The sequence below is a fragment of the Amblyomma maculatum genome, unplaced genomic scaffold, assembly GCF_055883805.1.
Source record: "Amblyomma maculatum isolate TAMU_Amacu unplaced genomic scaffold, ASM5588380v1 scaffold_13, whole genome shotgun sequence".
Taxonomy (NCBI): Eukaryota; Metazoa; Arthropoda; class Arachnida; order Ixodida; family Ixodidae; genus Amblyomma; species Amblyomma maculatum.
The window spans coordinates 1,123,109-1,145,870 of record NW_028146738.1 but is presented as its reverse complement, the minus strand read 5'-3'; the positions used below and the strand labels follow the sequence as shown (position 1 = coordinate 1,145,870).

The 22,762-nt window shown below is 44.3% G+C and overlaps 1 long non-coding RNA gene across 1 annotated transcript; it reads right to left on the bottom strand.

Moving 5' to 3' along the window:
• Positions 1-8,865: 8,865 nt before the first annotated feature.
• LOC146172093 (uncharacterized) lies at positions 8,866-12,568 on the bottom strand. Its single transcript, XR_014702471.1, has 3 exons — positions 12,449-12,568; positions 9,735-9,838; positions 8,866-8,992 (listed from the first exon to the last, which is right to left on the bottom strand). It is a non-coding gene; the product is annotated as an uncharacterized LOC146172093 (long non-coding RNA).
• Positions 12,569-22,762: the final 10,194 nt, after the last annotated feature.

Sequence of the window (22,762 nt, the reverse complement as noted above, 5' to 3'; positions counted from 1 at the left end):
AATGTGTCGGCACAGGCGGAGAGAAGCGGCGGGATGGTAACAAAATTTTCTGATCGAACAGGGTCGGCATGTCCAACGCATTCGCCACATTGCAACGTGAGTGGATAGAACGAATCGTTAGTAATGGCTAGTTCGGTGCGGCCGCTTCGTACACTAAGGGCGGCGCAAGGTAGGGGAAGACAGCGTCGCGAGACGAAAACGGAAGATGGTGTGAAGAGCACTATGCAGTCATGAAGAGATGCATCATTTATAGGCACAATAGCGGCAGATAAAGGCGGGATATCAGTAGCATCCGCAACGTGGCATTTGGCTTCCCCAAGAACGTTAACGGCGGTCGGTGCGGGGCTCAGCGGAGAAAGCTCTACCTCGGCACGAGCGCAATGAATTACGGTGCGATTGCGACACAAGAAGTCTCACCCTAAAATAATGTCATGGGAGCAGTCACGGAGAACGATAAAACTGATGACATAGAGAACGTCCTGAATGGTGACTCGATCGCCGTGCAGGTACCGAGCGGTGCGATGTGCTGAGCAGTGGCGGTACGCAAAGAAATCCCAGAATACGGCAAAACAACTTTTCGTAACAAGCAGCATAGTCTAACGTTAATAACCGACACAGCAGCACCAGTATCTACAAGCGCAAGAGTACAAACATTTTCAATGGTAAGTTCGATTAAATTATTAGGTGACGAAGCAGGACTTTCACTTGTCGACGAAAGCGCAGTTCTTGCCTGCGGAACTGCGTCTAGTGGTTTTCCGGCATTGGCGAGGTAGAGCGACGACGCATCGGTGACGGCGAGCGATGACGCGGAGAGGCTGAGCGGTGGTCGTGCAAGAAGTGGTCAAAGTGAGACGAGGGCTGAGGTGGCGCACGGGGTGGGGACGGCGGCTGTGCGTAGGCAGCCGGGCTCTGATCGAAAGCGTACGGTGTCGGGCGACGGCGGCACAGTCGTGCAACATGGCCAGGGAGACCACATTCAAAGCAAATTGGCCGGTTGTCAGATGTGCGCCAAGGGCGTAGAATAGGCTGCGCACGACGCTGAGTGAAAAATGCGCGCTGAGGTGGACCATACGACGGCAAAGGCGTAGGAGGGGGTGGTCTTGCGGCAACCTCAGCATAAGACAGTGGAGTGGGTCCGGACGTCGGAACAGCGTCGGCATGAATGAGCGGAGCTGCCAGTGGTGCGGAATGAAGAGTAGGTTGTCGAGGGGGCGGAAGTGCGTCGGCAACTTGTTCCTGAATAACCTGGCGTATGGTCGGAGCCAGGTGTGAGCTGGTATGCGGAACGTTTGAAAATAGCGATAATTGCCGTGCAACTTCTTCCCGTACGAAGTCTTTAATTTCTTGAATTAGTGTGGAGCTGACAGGGGCGTCAGACATAGCCACGATCGTGGCTTCAGGTTGTCGAGGGACGATGCGTTGCCGACGAAAGTCTTCGTAGCTTTGACACATCGTGACAACCTCACTTACAGTACGGGGCTCTTTTGCCATCAGAATGTTGAATACGCCTTTGTGGATGCCCATCATGATGTGGCGAATCTTCTCGGCTTCAGTCATTGATGGGTTTACACGATGACACAAATCTAAAACGTCTTCGATGCAGCTGGTAAAGGTTTCTCCTGTCTGCTGCATCCGCTCGAACAAACGGTGTTCGGCGCGAAGCTTGCGGACCGCAGGTCGACCGTCATCAACAAATAGGGATTTGAACGAGGCCCAAGTTGGAATGTCAGCCTCGTGATTTGTGAACCATAACTTTGCTACTTGGGTCAGGTAGAAGATCACGTTGTTAAGTTTTAGGATGTCATCCCACTTATTGTGGGTGCTTACGCGTTCATACGAAGAAAGCCAGTCCTCGACGTCCTAATCGTCGGTACCGCTGAAGACCGGCGGGTTCCGCTGGCGAAGCACCCCGGAGCATGGAATAGAAGGGGCGGAGGTAGCGGGGCCGGTGGTGTAAGTGCTGGAGTCTGTCATTGAGGTAGGAATTCGGCGGCTGCGGAGCTCCAGGACGAGGAAATGGAAGAGAAATCCCGCGACCTCCACTAAGTGTTAAGTGGGGATCTAGGCACTGGTAGCGGGCACTGGTAGCGAGCAGGACCGGAGCAGGGGTGGCCTATTGTTGCTGTTGTTGTTGTCCAAATAACTTATGGCACATACCCACAGAGGGTAATCGGCCAAGAATTGGGCAGCAAAGAATTTTTTTTAGTATACTTGCATAAAAAAAATGATTTCAGTGGTAGAGGAAAGGAAACAAAACGGGAAATAAGTGAAATATAAAATGAAAAGTGGTAACACTCACGGGAGATTGACACTGCAATTGTAGAACAAGTGATGTTTAAATATTTAGCAAGGCAAACGATTTGAGTCCAGTAAAAAATTTTGCATGGCGCTAAAAACAGACCTGTGACTGTGCCCAAGGATGGTGGCGCCAAATGATAACAATGTCGAGCTGCTTAAACTAAGGCCAAGCTGTTGCAATGGCTTTTCCATCAACTGTTTTCTCAACGTAGTAAAGCGGCGGCAAAACAATAAAAAGTGATCTAATGTTTCTTGTTCACCGCAAAATGCGCAGACGGGAGACAGTGCCAAACCAGACCTGTAAGGTAGAAATTTAAAGGTGGAATACGGCATCGCAGCCTTGTCAGAGAAATCTCAAGTTGCCGTGAATGACATAATTTTCTATTCCAAGAATAATTTAGATGCAGGTAGTCATCAGATTTTAAAAGATGTCCATTTTTCATATTTAATAGAACGTTTCTTCGAAACCTCGCTGCGGTGATGTACGCCGTCGCCGGAAGGATAGATAATACGGGGCCATTAAGGGACTCTTTTGCCAAATTGTCAGCATATTCATTTAAAGTGACATTGCTGTGACCTGGTACCCATACCATATGTATACAATTTTCAAATGTCTAGGGATCAAGGAGACAAAGGTTTTTAAGGCTTTTAAGACAAAGGGTGGCCTAACTTGCAGTCAGCTGGTTCACAAAATCACTTTCTCTTCCTCCTTCTCTGTGATCTGCCCACTTACATGCATTCTTCCTCACAAATGTACTCGATTTGTATATAAAAATGTCAGTACTCCACATCCCAATTCCTGAAACACAAATGACACAAATATGTTACAGTATTGTTGACAAATACAGCTGTTCATATGACTGCAGCAGTTGCCACCATGACAGTAATGTGGTATACTTGTGCAGCCACAGCATTTGCTCTCACTGTTTTTTCCTGCAGATAAACAAAAACGACCAGTTACTTTTCTTCCAGTCACATAATTCTGGCCTGTTCTTGGTGTTGTATGTGCACAGGTTCCGAGTAGTATTGCAACCAGATACAGATATGCAAGGTCAATAGCCCTTGAGGTGATTTAATGCAAGCATGTGACCAGCACCAGCACGACATTGAGCAAAATCATTTGCACATACTGTTCTCGCAGCATACAATTGAGGAAATGGTGGCCCACATTGGCAAGAAATATTATCATACAAGCAAAACAACATATACTTGAGAAAAGTACAAAATGACAGTTGTAGATGCCTTACACACACACCAGACATGCTGATATTTGTTGTGCAGGTCAAACTACATAGTGAGCAGCAGAGAATAAATAACAAACAGTTTGTAAGGGTTGTAGGTATTAGTCTCAAAGGGTGGAATTAATAATTTTGAAGCACTTGCAAAAGTATAATGCAGAAAAACTTAGTTCACATAAAAACTGGACACAACAAAACATGCACATGATTTGAATCACGGTGGGTGAGGAGTGCTACAAAAGGCTATAAACATTCCAATACAAGGTTAACCAAAATGTGTTGAATATTGTACCTGCAAATAATGAGACAGTTTTTTGTGGCCCTATGTATATTCTTCGGTTGTCGCAACTGTAATTGCAATGTAAGCACTGTCAATAATACAGGTGTGATCATTGAACGGTGATGGCAAAATTACGCATTACACTTTGAGCAGGTAGCTCGCGTTTTATTTTTATGCCATATGGCTCGTCCGAGCATATCTGCCATGGATGCCATACAACGACAATTTATACAAAACCTGGGGCTGTGAACACCTACCACAACATGGTAGCCCGGACTTCTACTTTTGCACACATTCACCAAGTCTCCCAGAGTTTACCATTGCACTGGGATACCATGCAAGTATTTGACAAAATGGCAATCTTTGAGTGATGGAAAAACATATTTCATGTTTAAGAATTTACTGCACAGGCTCTAACAAAATATATATTGTAGGTATTAAAATAACAAATTCACAGCTTAAAAACATGTCTGTATTCTGTTAAGTACCCTACTTTACCACATTGAGCCAACTCTTGGTGTAACCGATATTAAGGTTACGCTTGGTTTCATTGATTGGGCTTAACATCCCACAGTGACTCAAGCTACGAGAGATGCAGTAGTGGAGAGGTAGGGAAATTTCGACCACCTCGGATCTTTTAACATTCACTGACATTGCACAGCAGACAGGCACCTATGTTTTTGCCTCCATCGAAATGTGCCCACCATGGCCAGGATTCAATCCTTGATCTTCAGGTGCAGTAGTCGAGCACCCTAACCACTGTAACTCCACTGCAGGTAGACAATAAGCTTCATGCTCAAATATAATCTCCTATTTACATGTCTCGAATCGGATGTTACAACCAAAATGAAGTAAAAAGGAGATGTTTCTGCTCCATCTGTTATTATGCTCTATATGTACTGCAATGTTAAACAGCTCAACAGCAAATACTTCAATGCACAATCTTGTGTAGGCTTCAGGATGTCAGTACAAGACTGACGTAGCACATAATAAAATAAGCATATTTGCATAGTTATCCGTTCATGAGAAGACACGCAGTGAAAACACTAAACTCAGTGACCAGCACAGACATAATTTATTGCATGTAACTGTACTTAAAGCAGGAGACATCATGCTGCACCATGCCTTTGCGCAGCATAAATCTATAACCCCAGTGAGGATAAACATGTGCAGACACTTCATCTTGCACTTCCGTGTGCTTGCCTATGCTGCACGCATATTCCTGGGACACATTGTGGAATTAGCATCTCGTCATGATGCTGGTACACACATGGTCCAGTGACATGTGCTGCTGATCATGGAGGGAATGCAAGCAGCGTTTCAGCTGCCCTATTGTCCTACAAAAAAAGCATGGTGAGTGGGCTATGCACTGCTACTATAAAGCTGGTGACGCGCGTAATGCAAGTTGCTGCAGTCAAAGTGAATGCATATGTAGAATAATAAAAATTTCTCTTCATCAGGATGAATTTCAAAAAAAGCCACATCTGCTCCGAGTAACCTGTGGTTTATGGAACTGACAGCTTCGTAATATGCTGTACATGGAATGTATGCTTTGAGCATTTGTTCTTCCAGGCTATCACACAACCTGTAAACGTGTCCGGTGCAATGTAATGCAGTAAATACCCTTGCGCCATTAATGAATGCAAATATTTTGATACCTTCATTTAAGGAAATATATATCATGCTCCAATGACAAAATAATGCTATGATTTTTGGACAAATCGAATTGCTAAGTAAATATTGATATGTGTCATTCAACAAATATAACTTGACTGACACCTAACCATAATTTGTTTGTTTGCTCAAAAGCTCCCCTTCACCTCCCCCCATACAGGCTTGGCCAAAGTTATTTGACTGCAGTCTTACTTAACTAGTAAACAAATGCGACATCAGTCAATTTCTTTCAGCATACATTGTTCGCTCAGCAACGCTTGCAACTGTACCAAGCTGTTCGAACAACACGGATATCCACAACCGGTCAGTGTCCGGGATACCATGCAATCCAATATTTAGAATGTGCTGTGCACCTACCTTTCAATCACTGCTCTGGAGGTGCCGTGAGCTGCGCTGTATCGCTTTTTGCCGCACATGTTCGCATTCTGGAGCCAAAGTCTGCATGGATAGCCACTGCAGCAGGATGCCGGTGTATGTGCCCGATTTCCCGATTTGAAGAGCTGAGCGAGGGCGCTGTGTGTGAGCACTGGTGCGTCGTATGTGCCACCGGGCCACTTTGCGACCACATGGAGGATCTGACACTTCCTGTCCACCACAAGCTGCATGAAGATGGAGTGGTAGAAATGCCTATTTATATGTACGCTTCGTCATACAGCTCATGGGCCTAGATCTTGACATGAGTGGCATCGATGCCAGGGAAACCTCCAGCAGCACAGAAAGTCGCTCATGCAGCCCGGCAGCTCATCCTGGGATGGCTGCAGCTGTAAAGCAGGAAGCCTATATCACTTCTGGTGCGCATATTCATCGCTTACAGTTGCAGGCAATCATGTAGCGGCATAAAACCGAGATAAAGTTCCACGCTGATGCTATAGCGCAGCAAGATTTGTCGTCCCTTACTCCATCGGTGACGTGCCGACGGGGCTCTGAAGAGGATGCAGTTCAGAGCACATGCCCTAAGTGTCCAAGGACAGCTGCCGAGGTGGATCTTCACTACATTTTATGGACATGCCCAGGAATGCAGCCGTCAAGAATAAGACGACTACAAGAAGTTGGATCGACTGTCGGCTACAAAGGAGGAACTTGTGGCTAAAGGACAAATTAAGAGCCGGAGCTTGCTCCGATTCCTTGAAGAAAATAGACTGCATGATTACCTTTAAGTTTAAAGACAGCCTCATTCTATGCCACATGGCAAGCCTTCAAAAAAAAAAGAAAACTTGTTGTAGACCCTTCATGATGCAAACCTCGTCAAGGTGCGCAATCGGTACTATAAACCTAACTTAGTAAACCGTTGTGCTCGATCAAGGCAATAAACGCTTATGACCGTAATAAGTGAAAAAATAAACGTTCCTGAAAATATTGCTTCGCTGTCACTAACGTCCACTATGGGCCCTGTATATCACAACAACCTCTAAATAAAGGTATACGATTTAAAACACTTCTATTTCTTCCTGCCTTGACTCTACTGGTCAAGAAACATCACAATTAGGTAAAATGGATGAAATGACAACGGCGGCTCTTACCGTGTCCAGGCTGCGGCGTTCCGTTTCAATGCGACAACGACTCTTCTTACTGCCCGGCTTGCTGTCGACTCGTCCACGCCGACCGCTTCACCAGCATTTGTGAGAAAGCCGCCGGTAGCAAAGACAACGCCAGAAGCACCCCGGTAAACCACAAACATCCTTGGGACATCTTAAAAATGTAGACCACTGGATCTTTGACAGGTCTAGTGGATATCCAGATTTGTCCACCCGACATTATACTAACATGCAATGTGCCATCGGAAGCTCATCCGGAACTGTAATCTGGTACGTACCGTGGACTTTCCTCATGGACATTTGAGACATGTTATAGACATTTAGTTTAAGCCAAAGGACGCTAGACCTGACCTTCCTGTAGCTGTTATTGTCACCAAAGACCTGTATTTTGATTAGACAATAGAGGCCATATATCTGCAGGCAATAACGACTACTCACATTGAGACGCATGGTTTCTGCTACGCGCGTTTTCGTCTTGGCAGGTAGCTCGATCTTGCTTCGAAGCGACACACAAACCAGGGATATCCCAACGTGCACGCTTTTTGGCTACACATAATTAGCCAGCAGTGCTATTTTATAAATGAACCTAAGTTAAAATATGAGCTTAGCTGCCTTTAAATTTTTAATCGGATCGTGCAGACTTAAAAAAAATGTCACTTTGCAAGCAGATGTGTTAGGAGGGCAGTTTAACAGCTGTGGCAAAATTAGTGACTATCTAATCTTGCATTGAAACATTGCTTAAAATGGCATCCAGCAGCAAAATGAAGTCAATAAGGTTGGGTAGAACTGTTTATTGAAACTTTGCAACAAAACAAGCTAAAATCAAACTAATATACATATATATTCGGAAAGTATCTAATCCACTTTGACAATGTTGACCTTTAGAACAAATGGCTACAAAAATAATGGAATAAACATGTCTTAGAGAAATGACTAGAAGAGTGACCAGATAAACACATCAAGGAAAAGGTGTATGTTACACAAAACGGTCTGCACCCGAAGACAAATCTAAAGCCGCGAGAACAAAATATGGGAACACTAAAAAAAAACATACAATAAAAGGCAAAAATGCATTCAAGGAAACGAGCTGCTATCAAAAATAGTCTGCACCTGTAAGACAAAACTAAAGCCCACAAAAGAACATTTGGAAAAAACAAACAAAATAAACTAGAAAGAAAAGAAATCCAAGAAAAGAGCTGTTACAAAAATAGTCGGCACCTCAAATAAAATTAAAGCTCTAAGAAAAAAATTTAAAACATTAAAAGAACTCAAATAAAATATTAAAGAAAGGCAAAAAAGTGACATTCCAGAGAAATAGCTACTACATAACATAGGCTGCACCTGTAAGACAAAACTAATTAAAAGCCTGAGTAAAATAGTGAAAAAAAAAATTAAACGAGGCAAAAATGACATCCAAGGAAAAAAGCTGTTAAAAAATGGTCTGTACCTCTAAACCAAAACTAAAGTCCTAAGAACAAAATTTAAAACATTAAAAGAACTCAAATAAGATATAAAGAAAGGCAAAAAAGAGACATCCAAGGAAAAGAGCTGTTACACAAAATGGTCTACACCTTAAGACAAAATGAAGGCCCGAGTAAAAATTTGAAAACATAAAACTCATATATTAAAGGCAAAATAAAATACCCTGCAGTCCTTAAGAGTCCACAAAAATAAAGACATCATTTTCACGCTGAAATAAATATTAAATCATAGTTCTGAAGTATATGCTTTTTTCATACACAATAAAAGAAATTAAAAACATGAAATTAATATGCAACAAAAGCGTCCCAGCATTGCTCAGATGTCCAGAGTGCTTATGATGTGAGCTCACACACGGCATGCTTGCGCGCACAGAACAGTGGTTGGGCTGAAGAACTCCTCGCACTTGGGGCCAACTGGTTGGGTGCTAGCCTGCGCCTGAAGAACTCTCACTTGGGACCAACTTGTTGGGTGCCGGTGTGAGCAAGCTAAATAAACAAAATGTATTTTAGTATTTTAATTGTGGGTCCAAGCAAGCTAATTGAGTGCTTTTTTGAGGGTGCAATAAAAGCTTACAGGGGTACCTTTAAGCTTCTTTCAGTGTTTTAATTAAGGCTATTGAAGGATCATTCATTGTGTCCTCTCAGTACAACCGAATTTTTACAGTAATAAACACGCACCTTTAAATAAGTAGGTTGTCATATGAGTTGTGAGTACTTTTGCACTCATAAAGACAAGCAAGAAGTGCAAAAAATGCCCATGTATCAAGGTAGAAGATAAAATTAAGGAAGATGATTGGGTTTGTGGGTGTATAACGTCCCAAAACGGCTCAAGATATGAGATGCCATAGTTGAAGGCTCAAGAGTGATTTCCACCACCTGGGGTTCTTTAACGTATACTGACATTGCACAGCACACGGGTGCCGTGCTTTTCGCCTCCATCGAAAAGCGACCGCTGAGGTCGGGATTCAATCCCGCATCCTTGGGCACAGTAGTTGAGCGCTGCAACCACTGCGCCATCCCAGCGGGCTTGCATCCTGTATGTTAGTGCAGTGCAACGATGACACTTTTTCCCTTGTCTGTTAATTTGTACTTGTCCAATTCCTTGAAGTTAGAGTTTAAACCATAAGAATCTATTTTGTAGCTCATTGTAAAGCAGCACACAGCTAAGTTCCAGTTATTTATGTGCCCATAAGGAACTGATGAATACCCAAAAGCTCACTGAACCCACCTTTCCTGAGCTGTCCCAGTGACTTGCAGGAGCATGGCTCAACCAGTCTTTGATGGCAGTTTCTGCCATGAAGTCGCTGCAGTTAAACACTGCTTTAACAGCATCTGAAAAAAAAAGAGAAAATGTGCCTACGGGTTTTGTCTTTTTCAACAAAATATTAAAGTTAGCAACGTGTGGGAGCTGGCATTAATTCCAACATAGGTTTCCATGTTACAAGTGGTGAACCATCAAAGAACATGCGTCATTTTCATGTGAGTTACCATCTTCTCGCAGACTCTTATGGTAGTCATGCAGGCTTAGTACCAAGACGTGTTGAGTTTATGTTGTGGCATGTGCAAGCAGCCTATGACCTACACATTTAACAGTGAAATTCGCTTTTTTGATGAACGCTAGTTACAGCTAACAAACAGCTTATTACAAAAAGGCTTTCTTTAAAATATTAAACAGGTATGCATCGTCATACCAAGATGCCTCATTTGCTTTCAGGCTGTTTTATTCGTGCAGCAACTAAGAATGAAATCAAGCAATATCAGCATGTTCTTAAATATTTTTGCAAGGTATGCTGGCCTAATTTCGTAACGAGTTGAAAAAGAAAGTAATGCAATGAACAGGTATATAAAGAGGAATATGTTCATTCTGTTCATGTCATGTTCCACTAATTCTTTTTTTTTCCATGAAATAATGGACTGGGATTTAATCATGGGGAGAGCACCAGTTACCCATCATTCATCTCATTTGCCACATTAAAAAAAAACAGTAGTAATTGGTCAGCTTTGAACTCACAGATTAAATGTTTCTTTCAAGTTTGCCTCAAAAGGCTTTCTTTTAAATAAAAAAATTGTTTCTGGCACCGTGCTGAATATAGGGATCATTTGAAATCAGAGCACGGCACTACATTATTAGGGACAGCGCTACAGTAAGCAGACAAACAGAAATCATGCAACGCCCACAGGAAACAAAAACGAGGACAAATGTGTAAATTATGATTAACAGCAGATTAATGAGCTCTAAACTTTTCAGCTGCAATTGAGTTTGGTTAATAGAGTTTAACTTCCCAATTACAGTTAGGTTATGTAAGAGGGGTTTCAGAATGTAGGACTCCAGAAATTTCAAAAACCTAGAGCTCTTCCACATGCACTGACATAGCACAGTCCACAGGTGCCTTGCTATTCACCTGTATTGAAAAGCAGATGTAGTGGCAGGGATAAAACCCATGTCCTTTGGACCAGCAGCCGATTGCCTTAACTACAGAGCTCCACAGCCGGGTGCAAAATTCTGTTTCTGCTTGGTCATTAAAAAATTGTCACACAACCTTCATAATCTATGATACGTAGCAGCCTTGCTAGCATTTGTCATAGCTTCGATTATGGTACATATACAAACAACAAAGACATTGCATAAACTAAATTCTCACTGTAACTGGGAGACAGGCTGTTTTATCAATAAGTTTGCGCCAACATGCCCAAGTAGTATCACAAGATCTCTGGCAGTAACAGTAACCGAAACCATGTGTTTACAAACACCTCAGCCAAAGATGCCAAACGTCGCAATAGCTAAAAATACCTTACCAGATCATGAATGTATACAAAGGCACCCTAGTTTGCAGCCCTACTATTAAAAAAGAAAATGCACACATCTTAGCCCATAGCAACATTGCACAGGCTCACACAGTCGGCCAAATGCATAGACCTCGCATGTTTACAAACAAAGTGATCGAGGTGGTGCTGCAGTCTAAATCCCACGGTAGGCAAAAAGCACGGGAGGGGCAGTGTGGCCAAGCTTGTCAAGAGCGTGTTATTGTTATTGTTATTGTTCTCCTGCACGGCAGGAGAAATGAGCAACGTTGTTAACTTTTAGTGTTTTTGCCGAGCAAATTAACCATCAGAACACGTCGAGAACTGCAAAGCTTCAAATGCTTACAACTACTTTCAGTCGAGTAAGTAGACGGTGATTGTTCTCGCTCGTAAACAGCGCGCGCAAACCAGTTGCAGAGTTATCCGCTGGAAGCCACTCTCGGGTTATTGTTCACAGTGAGCGGTAAATGAGCATCGTTGGTAAACACGCAGCCCCTCACTAGCGTCGAGCGGCTTTTAGGTAAGCATAGCAAACAATAGCAATGACACTGCGCCTTGACACCGCACAAATTTGACTATCCTTGCGTTATTCATTGAAATCACGCTGCGTCTTTGTTGTATCTGCTCTGTTCGTGGGTGGCTGTTGGCATTAACGTTCACTTTCGCATTACGGGTATGCTCGCTTTTAGTTGTGTTACAATTACAAGCTGCAGCAGTTGCAGTGGCTCCGTACTTAGGGCGACCCAGTTCAATCCCGGCCAGCGGCTACGAGTCTATATATCGATCGGCGGTGCTGAAGCCCATGACTCACGTTCAGAATTAGCCACTGTGAAGGCAACCCGCTGTTTACGATTACCTTTGTTGGCAAGAAACTTATGCAAGCTTACTAAACTTCCCTTTCTGTACCTTGCGACGCATGCCACGGCAAGGCAACTAGTCAGCATGGTGTTTTTTTTTTTGGCAGCGGCAAACCAGCAAACCGCCCCGTAATCACGGTAGGCAAAAGCGACTGAAATGTTGTTTTGCCAACCACACGAAAGTTACTTACAATGACAGCGCCACTGTACCTTCATGACAAATCCAGAGTGAAGGAGATCTATAAAATTTTTGCTTGACATTGAGATTCTTGGCTTGACTTACCAACGATGCACTTGGACACAGTGAGGCAGCTGGAGGGTTGCTTTCCTTTCTTTCCATGCCAGGAAAATGATGCCGCTAGCTTGTCAGTCATAATGGTCCGCAGGATCCTCCTCGTGCATGATTCCGCATTTGTTCCATCCTATGCCGGAGAACTGGTGAACCTATGAAGTTTGAATAAAAATTGTTTTGAACAAAAAACAAAATTTTGTTAGGAGCAAAAGTGCACGCAACATAAAAAAAGCAAGAACATCTTAACATTTGGATGAAAGTCAGTTGGAACATTACCTGGAAAAAAGTACAAAGCAGTAGATAGCCGCAACGTAAATTACTAGTTATAGCATGCTGGAACCGTTGTCATTCATAGTTAAGGACAAGAAATTTTGTGCAAAAAATTGAGTCATCAAAGCCGGGTTTTGCCCAGTGACTTTGGGATCGGCAGCTAAGCATCATAACTACAGCACCACAGCAGTTGAGAATTTTAGCAACAACATCAGGACTTCCGGTACTGTACCACTGGCAGATACAATTCACAAAAAAAGAAACATCAGAATATATATATCCACCCTAAACTTAGTAAAATGGTATGAAGTATATCATCTTCGACAAGAACTAAAACTGAAAATGAAAACACAGTTATGCTACAAGAAAGATCAAGTGAAGTATCAGTGCCTTACCAGAAACTGTGGCCAAGCCAAATTGGTCAATGGCTTTGAAAAGAGCTAATACACATTAAAAAAAATTCCCAACAGGCTCTTTGGAGGCCTGGTGCAATAATCTGAAAGCTGTATAAGCTTTAGTGCTTGTGTGAATCTTTTATAAAGAGTAAATGCACATGGCAGAGCAAACATACATGATTACAAAAAAATAAAAAATAAAGGCCAACTTACAAGGGCTCCTCTGCTGGCTTCCGTTAGGCTGCTGTCAAAGCACTGCAGGTTTTTTAAATCATCAAACTGCTCTGAGATAACATTTTCATGGGTTCCAGTGTTCTTCTGCTTTCTGACTCTGCAGGCTAATGCAGTTAATATTTCCCCTTCTGCTGTTGTATGATCCTCAGTACGCTTAGACGTGTAAGCACTTCTCGCTGACATTCTGTAAAACAAAAAGGGCTTTTTACTGAAATGCAACTGTGAGCCAGATAAAGACTTCTGCTAAACTAAGAACGAAAAGTCTTGGCTTAAATGAAACTAGTATGCACGAACTGAGAGACATTAGCCCTTTAACCAGACTGTAAAGATAAAAACGCTGTCAGTTCAATTAGATGGTCACTTTTTGTAGCCTGCAAATCTTAGCACAAGGAAGCAAAAATAGGCAAAGTGAAAGAAATGAACACACAGAATTTGCATACTAAACAAATATGTTTGGTTTATGGCATGTGGCCCTTTAAAGCAAACCTGGAAGTAAGGGATACGCCATAAAGGAGGGTTCAAGATAATTTTGACCGGAACAAAGGCTGACATCAAAGTACACGGGCACCTTGCACTTATGTTTAGTATAATAATCAGCCACACCAAGAAGGCTACCAAAAAAGAAAGAAGTCACGCTAAGAAAAATTTGCACCTAAGCCTGATAAAGCTCCATATTATATTCATCTCCTTCCTCCCTTTACAAAAAAAAAAGAAACAGGAAAAGCTAGCAACTTGGTAATAGAATGTAAGAAATGGCACAGAAGATAGCCATAGTGTTGATAGGCAACGTCCTGTCTTTCATACCAGCGAGTGACTTTATCATGCCGCTTGGCATTTTGAGGGCAAAGATAACAGACATTTCAGGTTCCAACCAATGATCTAAACTTTTCCCAAGGCTGCTACATGCAACATATGATGAAAAACATGCACTGCAATTACTGAGCACTTCATAATTTTTGTGACAGAAGCAATTCTTATACCTTTTGTTATGCACTAGAAAGCGTGACAATATACATAATGGATGCTGGACATTTTAGGAACACTTCCAAAGGCTACTACCTTCTTCAGAAAGCCTCTCTCGGCGTCGGCTCTGCTGCTTGGCTGTTGGAGTAGGCCTGCCTGGGGCTTCATGATTGGTGCTGACGCTTCCTGTGATACACATACAAAAAGTGCCACCAACTTAAGTTAACGTTGCAAATCAGTTTTTTCATGCTGCTACAGCAACTCTGGCCAAAAAGCTCCATTGCATGTGCTTTTGTGCAAACAAGACTGTGTCAAAAACTATTTCTCTATTTCACCCCAAGTAAGGTGCATAAAATTGTGCAAGAGCTTGCTCAGGCATAAAGTACCTTGCTGCTCAATACAGGGTCCTGAATTTGAATTAATTTTGTAGCAGCCAAATTTCGATAATGGCAAAATTTCCACACACATTTCAAATTACTAAAAGCGTATACCCATCTCATATCAGCAGTCCTACTAATAAGAAAAGAAGCTTCGAATACTATGGATATGTTGCCCAGAAGACATTTTTAAGAGAAATGGCGTAGCTTCATCTAAAACTGATTGTAATAGTCCGTCATTAGGCAAACTATTATAGGTCGTGTAACGTAAGTACTGTAACAAATTTGCTCTATACTATATTGCATGGAGTGCCTTTTCTTGCTTTGAATTACAATTCTACATTTCTGCATGCATTACCAATATAAAATTCAAAATTTCGCAATAGGTTTCCTGAACTGAGCCACCATCGTTAACCTACATGACGTAATGTTCGATAATTTCAGGCTGTAGTATCATCCACTACTTCTTAACAGAGAATAAGTGTTGTAACGCTGGGGCTACGTCGACCCGGCCTTCACTTGGTAGCGTGCAGAGACTCGGGGTTGAAGTAGGATTGAATCTTCGAAGTTGGTGAAATATGTACAAGCAGGTTTAATGGCACTTTGAGAAACTTATTTACATGATTATTTACAGGAAAAAGAAGGGTACATCAGCAAAATGGCAAGCGTTAAGAGTTCATAGCGAGAAGCGACTGGATGAGCCGTTTACCCAGGGCCCAGAGCGACATTTCGTGCTCTGCAGCGTCCTTAAAACCCCCTATGTCCAGCCCCTCTCTGAAGATGCTGACCAACCAAATCCAGGGCACGCCCCTCAGGTATCGGCATCCAATCGAACACATCACTGCACTGATGGTCTGAAGCACTGACTGGTCCGGCATTTATTCGTTGGGCGTGATCACTTGTTGGCGGGAAAAGCTTGGGAACGGCGAGGAGAGGAGGTACATTTCTATTCTTCAGCAAAGAAACCACAGGCTGGTTCTGACAAGTGGTTTTACTTCTCAGAAACCCGAGTGCACGTGGCGCCGCATCCGCTCCCAGCATTGTCCGTTTTCGACAATTGCAAATCTTTCCTGCATTCCTGGGAAATCACTTAATGACTGTATGCGTCATGCTCCTTTCTTGTCCTACACGTCAGCGGACGTGTCACTCTGTCGTCTCCTTTGGAAAGTAGGCATTCCTCACTGGACGATAGGGCTTCTCGACTGGAAGGGTGAACAAAAGAAAGAAAGCACTTCCTGCATTTCCCGCAGGGGGACGTTTCTTTGTGTTTTTCCAGACGTTCTCTTGACAGGGTCAATTTGGCATTTGCAGAGTGTCCACAAAGCAAAACAGGCTTACAAAACAGGATTCCTGGAAACAGGCTCACTTAGAGCCATTGGACCATCACCACATATTCACAATACTTTTCCATGCCCACAGGCGAACAATAGAGCGCGCAAATGCGGATGCTTGGTCGTAACAGCCTCCTCCCCCGCCAGAAGAGTCTCGGAGGGCAGCAGTCGCAGCTGCTGCATGAAGAGACGACTTAATGGCCTGCACGTGAACGCTTGAAGCTCGCTGTTGCTTGTCGCGTTGTCTTGATTGTTGTAGGCCAAATTGCTCGAGCTGTCTGAAACTCAACCACATGTCGAAGCAAGCACTCGGCTCCCGTCTGAAGAGACCAGGTTAAAAGAAAACTGCCATTGTTGTTCGAGAAAAGCCCACTCTCAAGACGTTCAGGACCCACGTATTCCTAGAAAACCAAACGTGCTGCTTTACATAGCCACACATATACAAGCGCACGAAAAAAAAAAAAAACCTGATTATCAATTTCGATACATGGTGAGGAACATCTCGGACCGCTTAGAAAGAGCGGCTAAGCGCGTCCGCATTCCCATTTAACTTCCCCTTTTTGTATCTTATTTCAAAATTGTACTGCTGTAAAATCAAGCTCCACCTAAGAAGGCGACTGTTCTTCGATGTCGCAGTTTGCAGCCAAGCCAGGGGACAATGGTCCGTCTCTACGGTGAATTTGGCCCCTCCAAGATAGCACTGCAATTTTTGAATGGCCCATACAATGCAAGAGCACTCTTTCTCTGACGCGCAATAAGCCCTCTCTCTAGAACTCAGTTTTCTGCTCAGGTAGAGCATGGGGTGCTCATTACCGTCGTCATCTCTCTGGCAGAGAACAGCACCTAGCCCTCGATCACTGGCATCACACTGGACCGTGAATTCTCGGGCATAGTCTGGAGCTCGCAATACCGGACGGCTAATCAGCACAGCCTTCAGGTTTACGAAGGAGGCTTCCTTTTGTTCGTCCCAGACTACATTTGTCGGTTCTGTCTTGCGGAGAGCGTCGGTCAGAGGGCTAGCCAAAGCTGAATAGTTAGGGATGTAGTGATTGTAGTATCCCGTCAGACCCAAGAATGCCCGAATTTCCGTCTTCGTGCTCGGCCGCGGGTAGTCTGCTACCGCAGAAATCTTAATCTCGCTGGGTTTCCTGAAACCTTGACCTACATTGTGACCCAAGTAGTCCACGGTCGCCCTTGCCAGACAACATTTCTCGGCCTTTACGGTTAGTCCAGCTTGACGCAAAAGGCTCAGTACAGCTCTTAGATGTACCATATGGTCCGCCCATGAGTCGGAAAAAACCGCAATGTCATCTAAATAAGGCACCGCGAATGTTTCACACCCCTTTAAAACCCTATCCATGAGTCGGGAAAAACAAAATGGAGCATTTTTGAGCCCGAAACTCATCATTGTTGGCTGGTAGCTGCCCGTCGGAGTGACGAAAGCCGCGTATCTGCTGGCGCGTTCAGTGAGCGGTACTTGCCAGTATCCTCGAGTAAGGTCCAGCGTAGTCACATATGCCGCTCTACTGACCTGTTCTACTCTCTCCTCAATATTCGGAATAGGATACACTTGATCCCTGGTGAGAGAATTTAGCTTTCGGTAGTCTACCACAGGCCTAGGGTCTTTACCTGGAGCTTCTACTAAGATCATAGGCGAAGCATAATCGCTTTCCGAGGGTTTTATTACTCCCAATTCCAGCATGCGAGTTACTTCCCTATCCAGAATTTCTCTTTGCCTTGGAGAAAATCGGTAGCACCTTGATCGCACTGGCACGTCTGAAGTCAGCTCAATATCGTGCTCAGTCAAATCAGTTCTGCCTGGCCTGTCCACGAAGCAGGCCTCAAACTCTGTTATTATCTCGCCCAGATCGGACAGCTGGGATTTCTTTAGTTCTCCTCTCTGCTCCGTCTTTTTGAGAAGCTCCTGAGCGTTGCTTCCTTTTCCGCTGAGGCAAATCAAGTTGTCCCCCATCTCCTCGGGAAGGTTTAACGTTAGATTTACCACGGCTTCCCTCTGCACATAAGGCTTCATAAGATTGCAATGATAAATGCGCACTGCTTTACGCCTACCGGGGAATTTCACTTCGTAGTGAGTGTTAGAAAGCTTTGCAACGACTTCATCAGGTCCTTCCCACTGTACTTCGAGCTTATTCCTGAGATCATTGGCTTGCTCCATAGCTAAGTCCTCTCGGGTTCCACTTAGAAGTCTCGTGAGATTGCTAGACACCGGCGGCAAGAGGTTACTCTCAAGAACGTCCTCATTCCGCGTCTCATCAAGCTCACTTTCAAGTTGACATATCTGAGATGCCTCGTTCTCAAAGTTTTCTGACCTGCTATCTTCCGCATTTACCACTGTTTTAACTGCCGTTTCCTCCGCTGTGGAATTTTCTGGTATGAGCAGTGTAGCTAGTTCTCGCGCCTTTGAACGTGTTAAGGCTTGCACAACTCTGTCTCCGAAAAGGATGCCCCTCTTTCGCAGTAGCATGTCCGATTTGTTGGAGAACAAATACGGATAGCACTTAGGAAGCTTTCCTGAAACGGCAGCCTCGGTTATTAATTCGCCGAAAGGGCCCTCGATGACCACGTTCGCGATCGGCAAGCACACACTCTGTTCCTCAACTACCTGTCGGATCCATGCACACTGTCCTGTATAGTCGGAAGGCGATACATACGCCGGATGGACAACATCCATCGTTGCGGCCGAATCGCGCAGTACCTTGCAAGGCTTCCCGTTGACTACTAGGTCATGCATGTAGGGTTCTAAAAGCTGCATATTTTCATCGCAGTCACTGACATACGAGAAAGCAATTTTTTCTTTCCGGCAGTTGACGGCAATGTGACCCGGCTCATTACACCTAAAGCATGTGAGCGGCTTCCTAGCCTCAAGCTTATTCTTAGTGTTCTGCGCGTTGGTCACTTCCCCACTTTTCTCACTGCCGTCCTTTCTAGGGCGTTTGCCTGAAGAAGCCTTCCGTTCTTCGTTTGCAAATCTAGCAAAGTGCCTTTTCTGACGGTTATTCACCCTCAACTTGGGATTGCGGGGCCTATCCACTGCTGGGTTGCTGAATTGTCGGCGCGAAGCATACTCCTCAATAAGTTCGGCAGCTTCAGTTGCCGACTTAATTTCGCCTCGGTCCTGTAACCAATTTTTTTCTTTTTCTGGGAGGCAGTTATAAAACTGCTCCAAAAGAATTCGCTCGACTACAGCGTCCCTATCACTGTAGGAATCAGTGCTCTTTAGCCACTCGCCCAAATTGACTCTTAAATTGTATAGGAATTCAGGGTAACTCTCGTCCCTGGACTTAGTAGCGTTCCGAAAACGTTGTCTGAACGCCTCGGCGCTAAGCCTATACTTTCTCAGAAGGCAAGCTTTGACCTTCTCGTAGTTGTCCGCGTCCTCCTTGCTTAGCCGCGCGACAACCTCCGCTGCCTCGCAGGGCAGAACCGTCAATAATCTCTGAGACCAAGTGTCTCGCTGGAAGGACAGTTTTTCGCAAGTTCGCTCAAAGTTAGCCAGATACAGACCGATATCCCCTGATATCACATATGGCTGCATGTACTTTGACATCTTGAAATCTGCCTCCTTGTTGAGACGAGGTACCGCTAGCTGGGGACAATTGCCCGACCTCTTGCTCAACTCTAGTTCTACTTTCCGGAGCTCAAGTTCTTGCTCCAGCCTTTTTGCTTCTCTCTCAATGTCACGCTCACGCCTCTTTTCCTCTTTTTCCCGCTCTTTCTGCTGTCTGAGCTGCTCCTCCTTTTTTTGTCCGATGAGGTTCCATGCTTCACTGAGCTCCTCATCATCGGCTCCCAAATCATTGATTGCCTTTAAAATCAAGGGTTTTCGTGCCAAACCACTTGTATCAATTCCCAATTCCTCACACAATAGCAACAGGTCCGGTTTCTGCAGCTTTTGTAGGTCCATGATCGCTCCGAGTGTCGGCTACTTCCAAAACAACAGTGCAAACTACCAAACCTAAAGGCGTTTCAACAATTTTTACCAGTTCTAAATTCTAACCCTGTTCTAGAACCTGGTCCACATCAGAAGAAAGCCAAGCACTCACCCACACATGCGATCGATGTTCCGAGCTGCTCTCTTGTTGGCCGATTGTTGCGCCTGCTTGTTGCTTGAGATGCCACCTCCGATCACAAGATGTGGCTTGTAGATTCTGATCCACCTCGAATCACCAGATGTTGTAGCTTGTAGATCCAGATCCCACCTCCAGTCATCAGATGTTGTGGCTTGTAGATTCAGATCCCAACGCTGGTCACCAGTTGTTGTAACGCTGGGGCTACGTCGACCCGGCCTTCACTTGGTAGCGTGCAGAGACTCGGGGTTGAAGTAGGATTGAATCTTCGAAGTTGGTGAAATATGTACAAGCAGGTTTAATGGCACTTTGAGAAACTTATTTACATGATTATTTACAGGAAAAAGAAGGGTACATCAGCAAAATGGCAAGCGTTAAGAGTTCATAGCGAGAAGCGACTGGATGAGCCGTTTACCCAGGGCCCAGAGCGACATTTCGTGCTCTGCAGCGTCCTTAAAACCCCCTATGTCCAGCCCCTCTCTGAAGATGCTGACCAACCAAATCCAGGGCACGCCCCTCAGGTATCGGCATCCAATCGAACACATCACTGCACTGATGGTCTGAAGCACTGACTGGTCCGGCATTTATTCGTTGGGCGTGATCACTTGTTGGCGGGAAAAGCTTGGGAACGGCGAGGAGAGGAGGTACATTTCTATTCTTCAGCAAAGAAACCACAGGCTGGTTCTGACAAGTGGTTTTACTTCTCAGAAACCCGAGTGCACGTGGCGCCGCATCCGCTCCCAGCATTGTCCGTTTTCGACAATTGCAAATCTTTCCTGCATTCCTGGGAAATCACTTAATGACTGTATGCGTCATGCTCCTTTCTTGTCCTGCACGTCAGCGGACATGTCACTCTGTCGTCTCCTTTGGAAAGTAGGCATTCCTCACTGGACGATAGGGCTTCTCGACTGGAAGGGTGAACAAAAGAAAGAAAGCACTTCCTGCATTTCCCGCAGGGGGACGTTTCTTTGTGTTTTTCCAGACGCTCTCTTGACAGGGTCAATTTGGCATTTGCAGAGTGTCCACAAAGCAAAACAGGCTTACAAAACAGGATTCCTGGAAACAGGCTCACTTAGAGCCATTGGACCATCACCACATATTCACAATACTTTTCCATGCCCACAGGCGAACAATAGAGCGCGCAAATGCGGATGCTTGGTCGTAACAATAAGTGGTACCGTTTTTATTTTCTGTTTCTTATTCTCAAAGCATTTGCTTCATTTTTTGGACATTCTAAATAAAAGCTCCACAGCTCTTGAAAAACACTTGATTTTCTCCGCCCGAGACAAATAAGGTGCTAGTGCAGTCATAGAATCTAAAGAATATCAAAATATAGTTACCAAAACTGGAGTCGTGCATTGTTATGTTGCATTCTTCATCTACAAAAGAAAGCAGTGACACAAGTGATAAGCATCACTAATAAGCAATTTATAGCCGATGTAACATTGCCACTGAGTATTACCTTCTTCTGAAAGGTCCATGGTGGCAGCTAAAACATGAAAAAGGAAACATTCATCAGTCACCTGGCTTTTTCATCCAAAAAGTAGCTTACATTGACTTGCTGAAGTTCCAGGGAAACTTTGAGGCGGTAGGGGTGGTTGAGAAATACTCACGCCACCAGCTGTAATAAAAAGTTATAAGTACTGCAGCTCTTTGCTCAAAAGTGCTTGCATTTACTTGATGTCCCAGGAAAGCTTTGTGGCGGTGTTGGTGGCTGAGAGATGTCAGCATAGCGAACTGGAATTCTCCGCTTCCTTCTTTCATCATTAGAGTCCAGGTCAGATGTCATCATCATCATCATCAGCCTGATTATACCCACTGCAGGGCAAAGACCTCTCCCATATTTCTCCACTTAACCCGGTTTTGTGCTAGCTGCATCCACTTGACCCCTGCCAACTTCTTAATTTCATCCGCCCACCTAACTTTCTGCCGCCCTCTGCTACGCTTTCATTCACTTGGAATCCAGTTTGTTACCCTCAGCGACCATCGGTTATCCTCTCTTCGCACTACATGTCCTGCCCATGTCCATTTCTTCTTAATTTCTACTGGAATGTCGGTAACTTGAGTTACTTCTCTGACCCACTCTGCACGCTTTCTATCTCTTAATGTTACCCCTACCATTTTTCGTTCCATAGCCCTCTGGGTTATCCTCAACTTAAGTAGAACTCTCTTGGCTTGCCTCCATGTTTCAGCCCCATAGGTGAGTACAGGCAAGATGCAACTGTTGTATACTTTCCTCTTGAGCGATACCGGTAAGCTGCTAGTCATAATCTGCGAGTGCTTGCCAAATGCGCTCCATCCCAATCGTATTCTTCTTGTTATTTCCTTTTCGTGGTCCGGATCTGCGGTTACTACCTGTCCTAAGTAGACATATTCGCCTACTACTTCCAGTATTTCGCTACCTAATGTAAACTGCTGTTCCTTCCCGAGGCTGTTGAACATTACCTTAGTCTTCTGTATAATGATTTTCAAGCCTACCTTTCTACTTTTCCTGTCTAGGTCATCAATCATTATTTGCAGTTCATCCCCCGATTTGCTTAGCAAGGCAATGTCATGTGTATTCCGCTAAACTGAGCTTTCTCCGACCGTCTTCATATTTGTAAGTAAAATACAAAAAGAGGTACTATTGCTTTGGCAAATTGTCTGT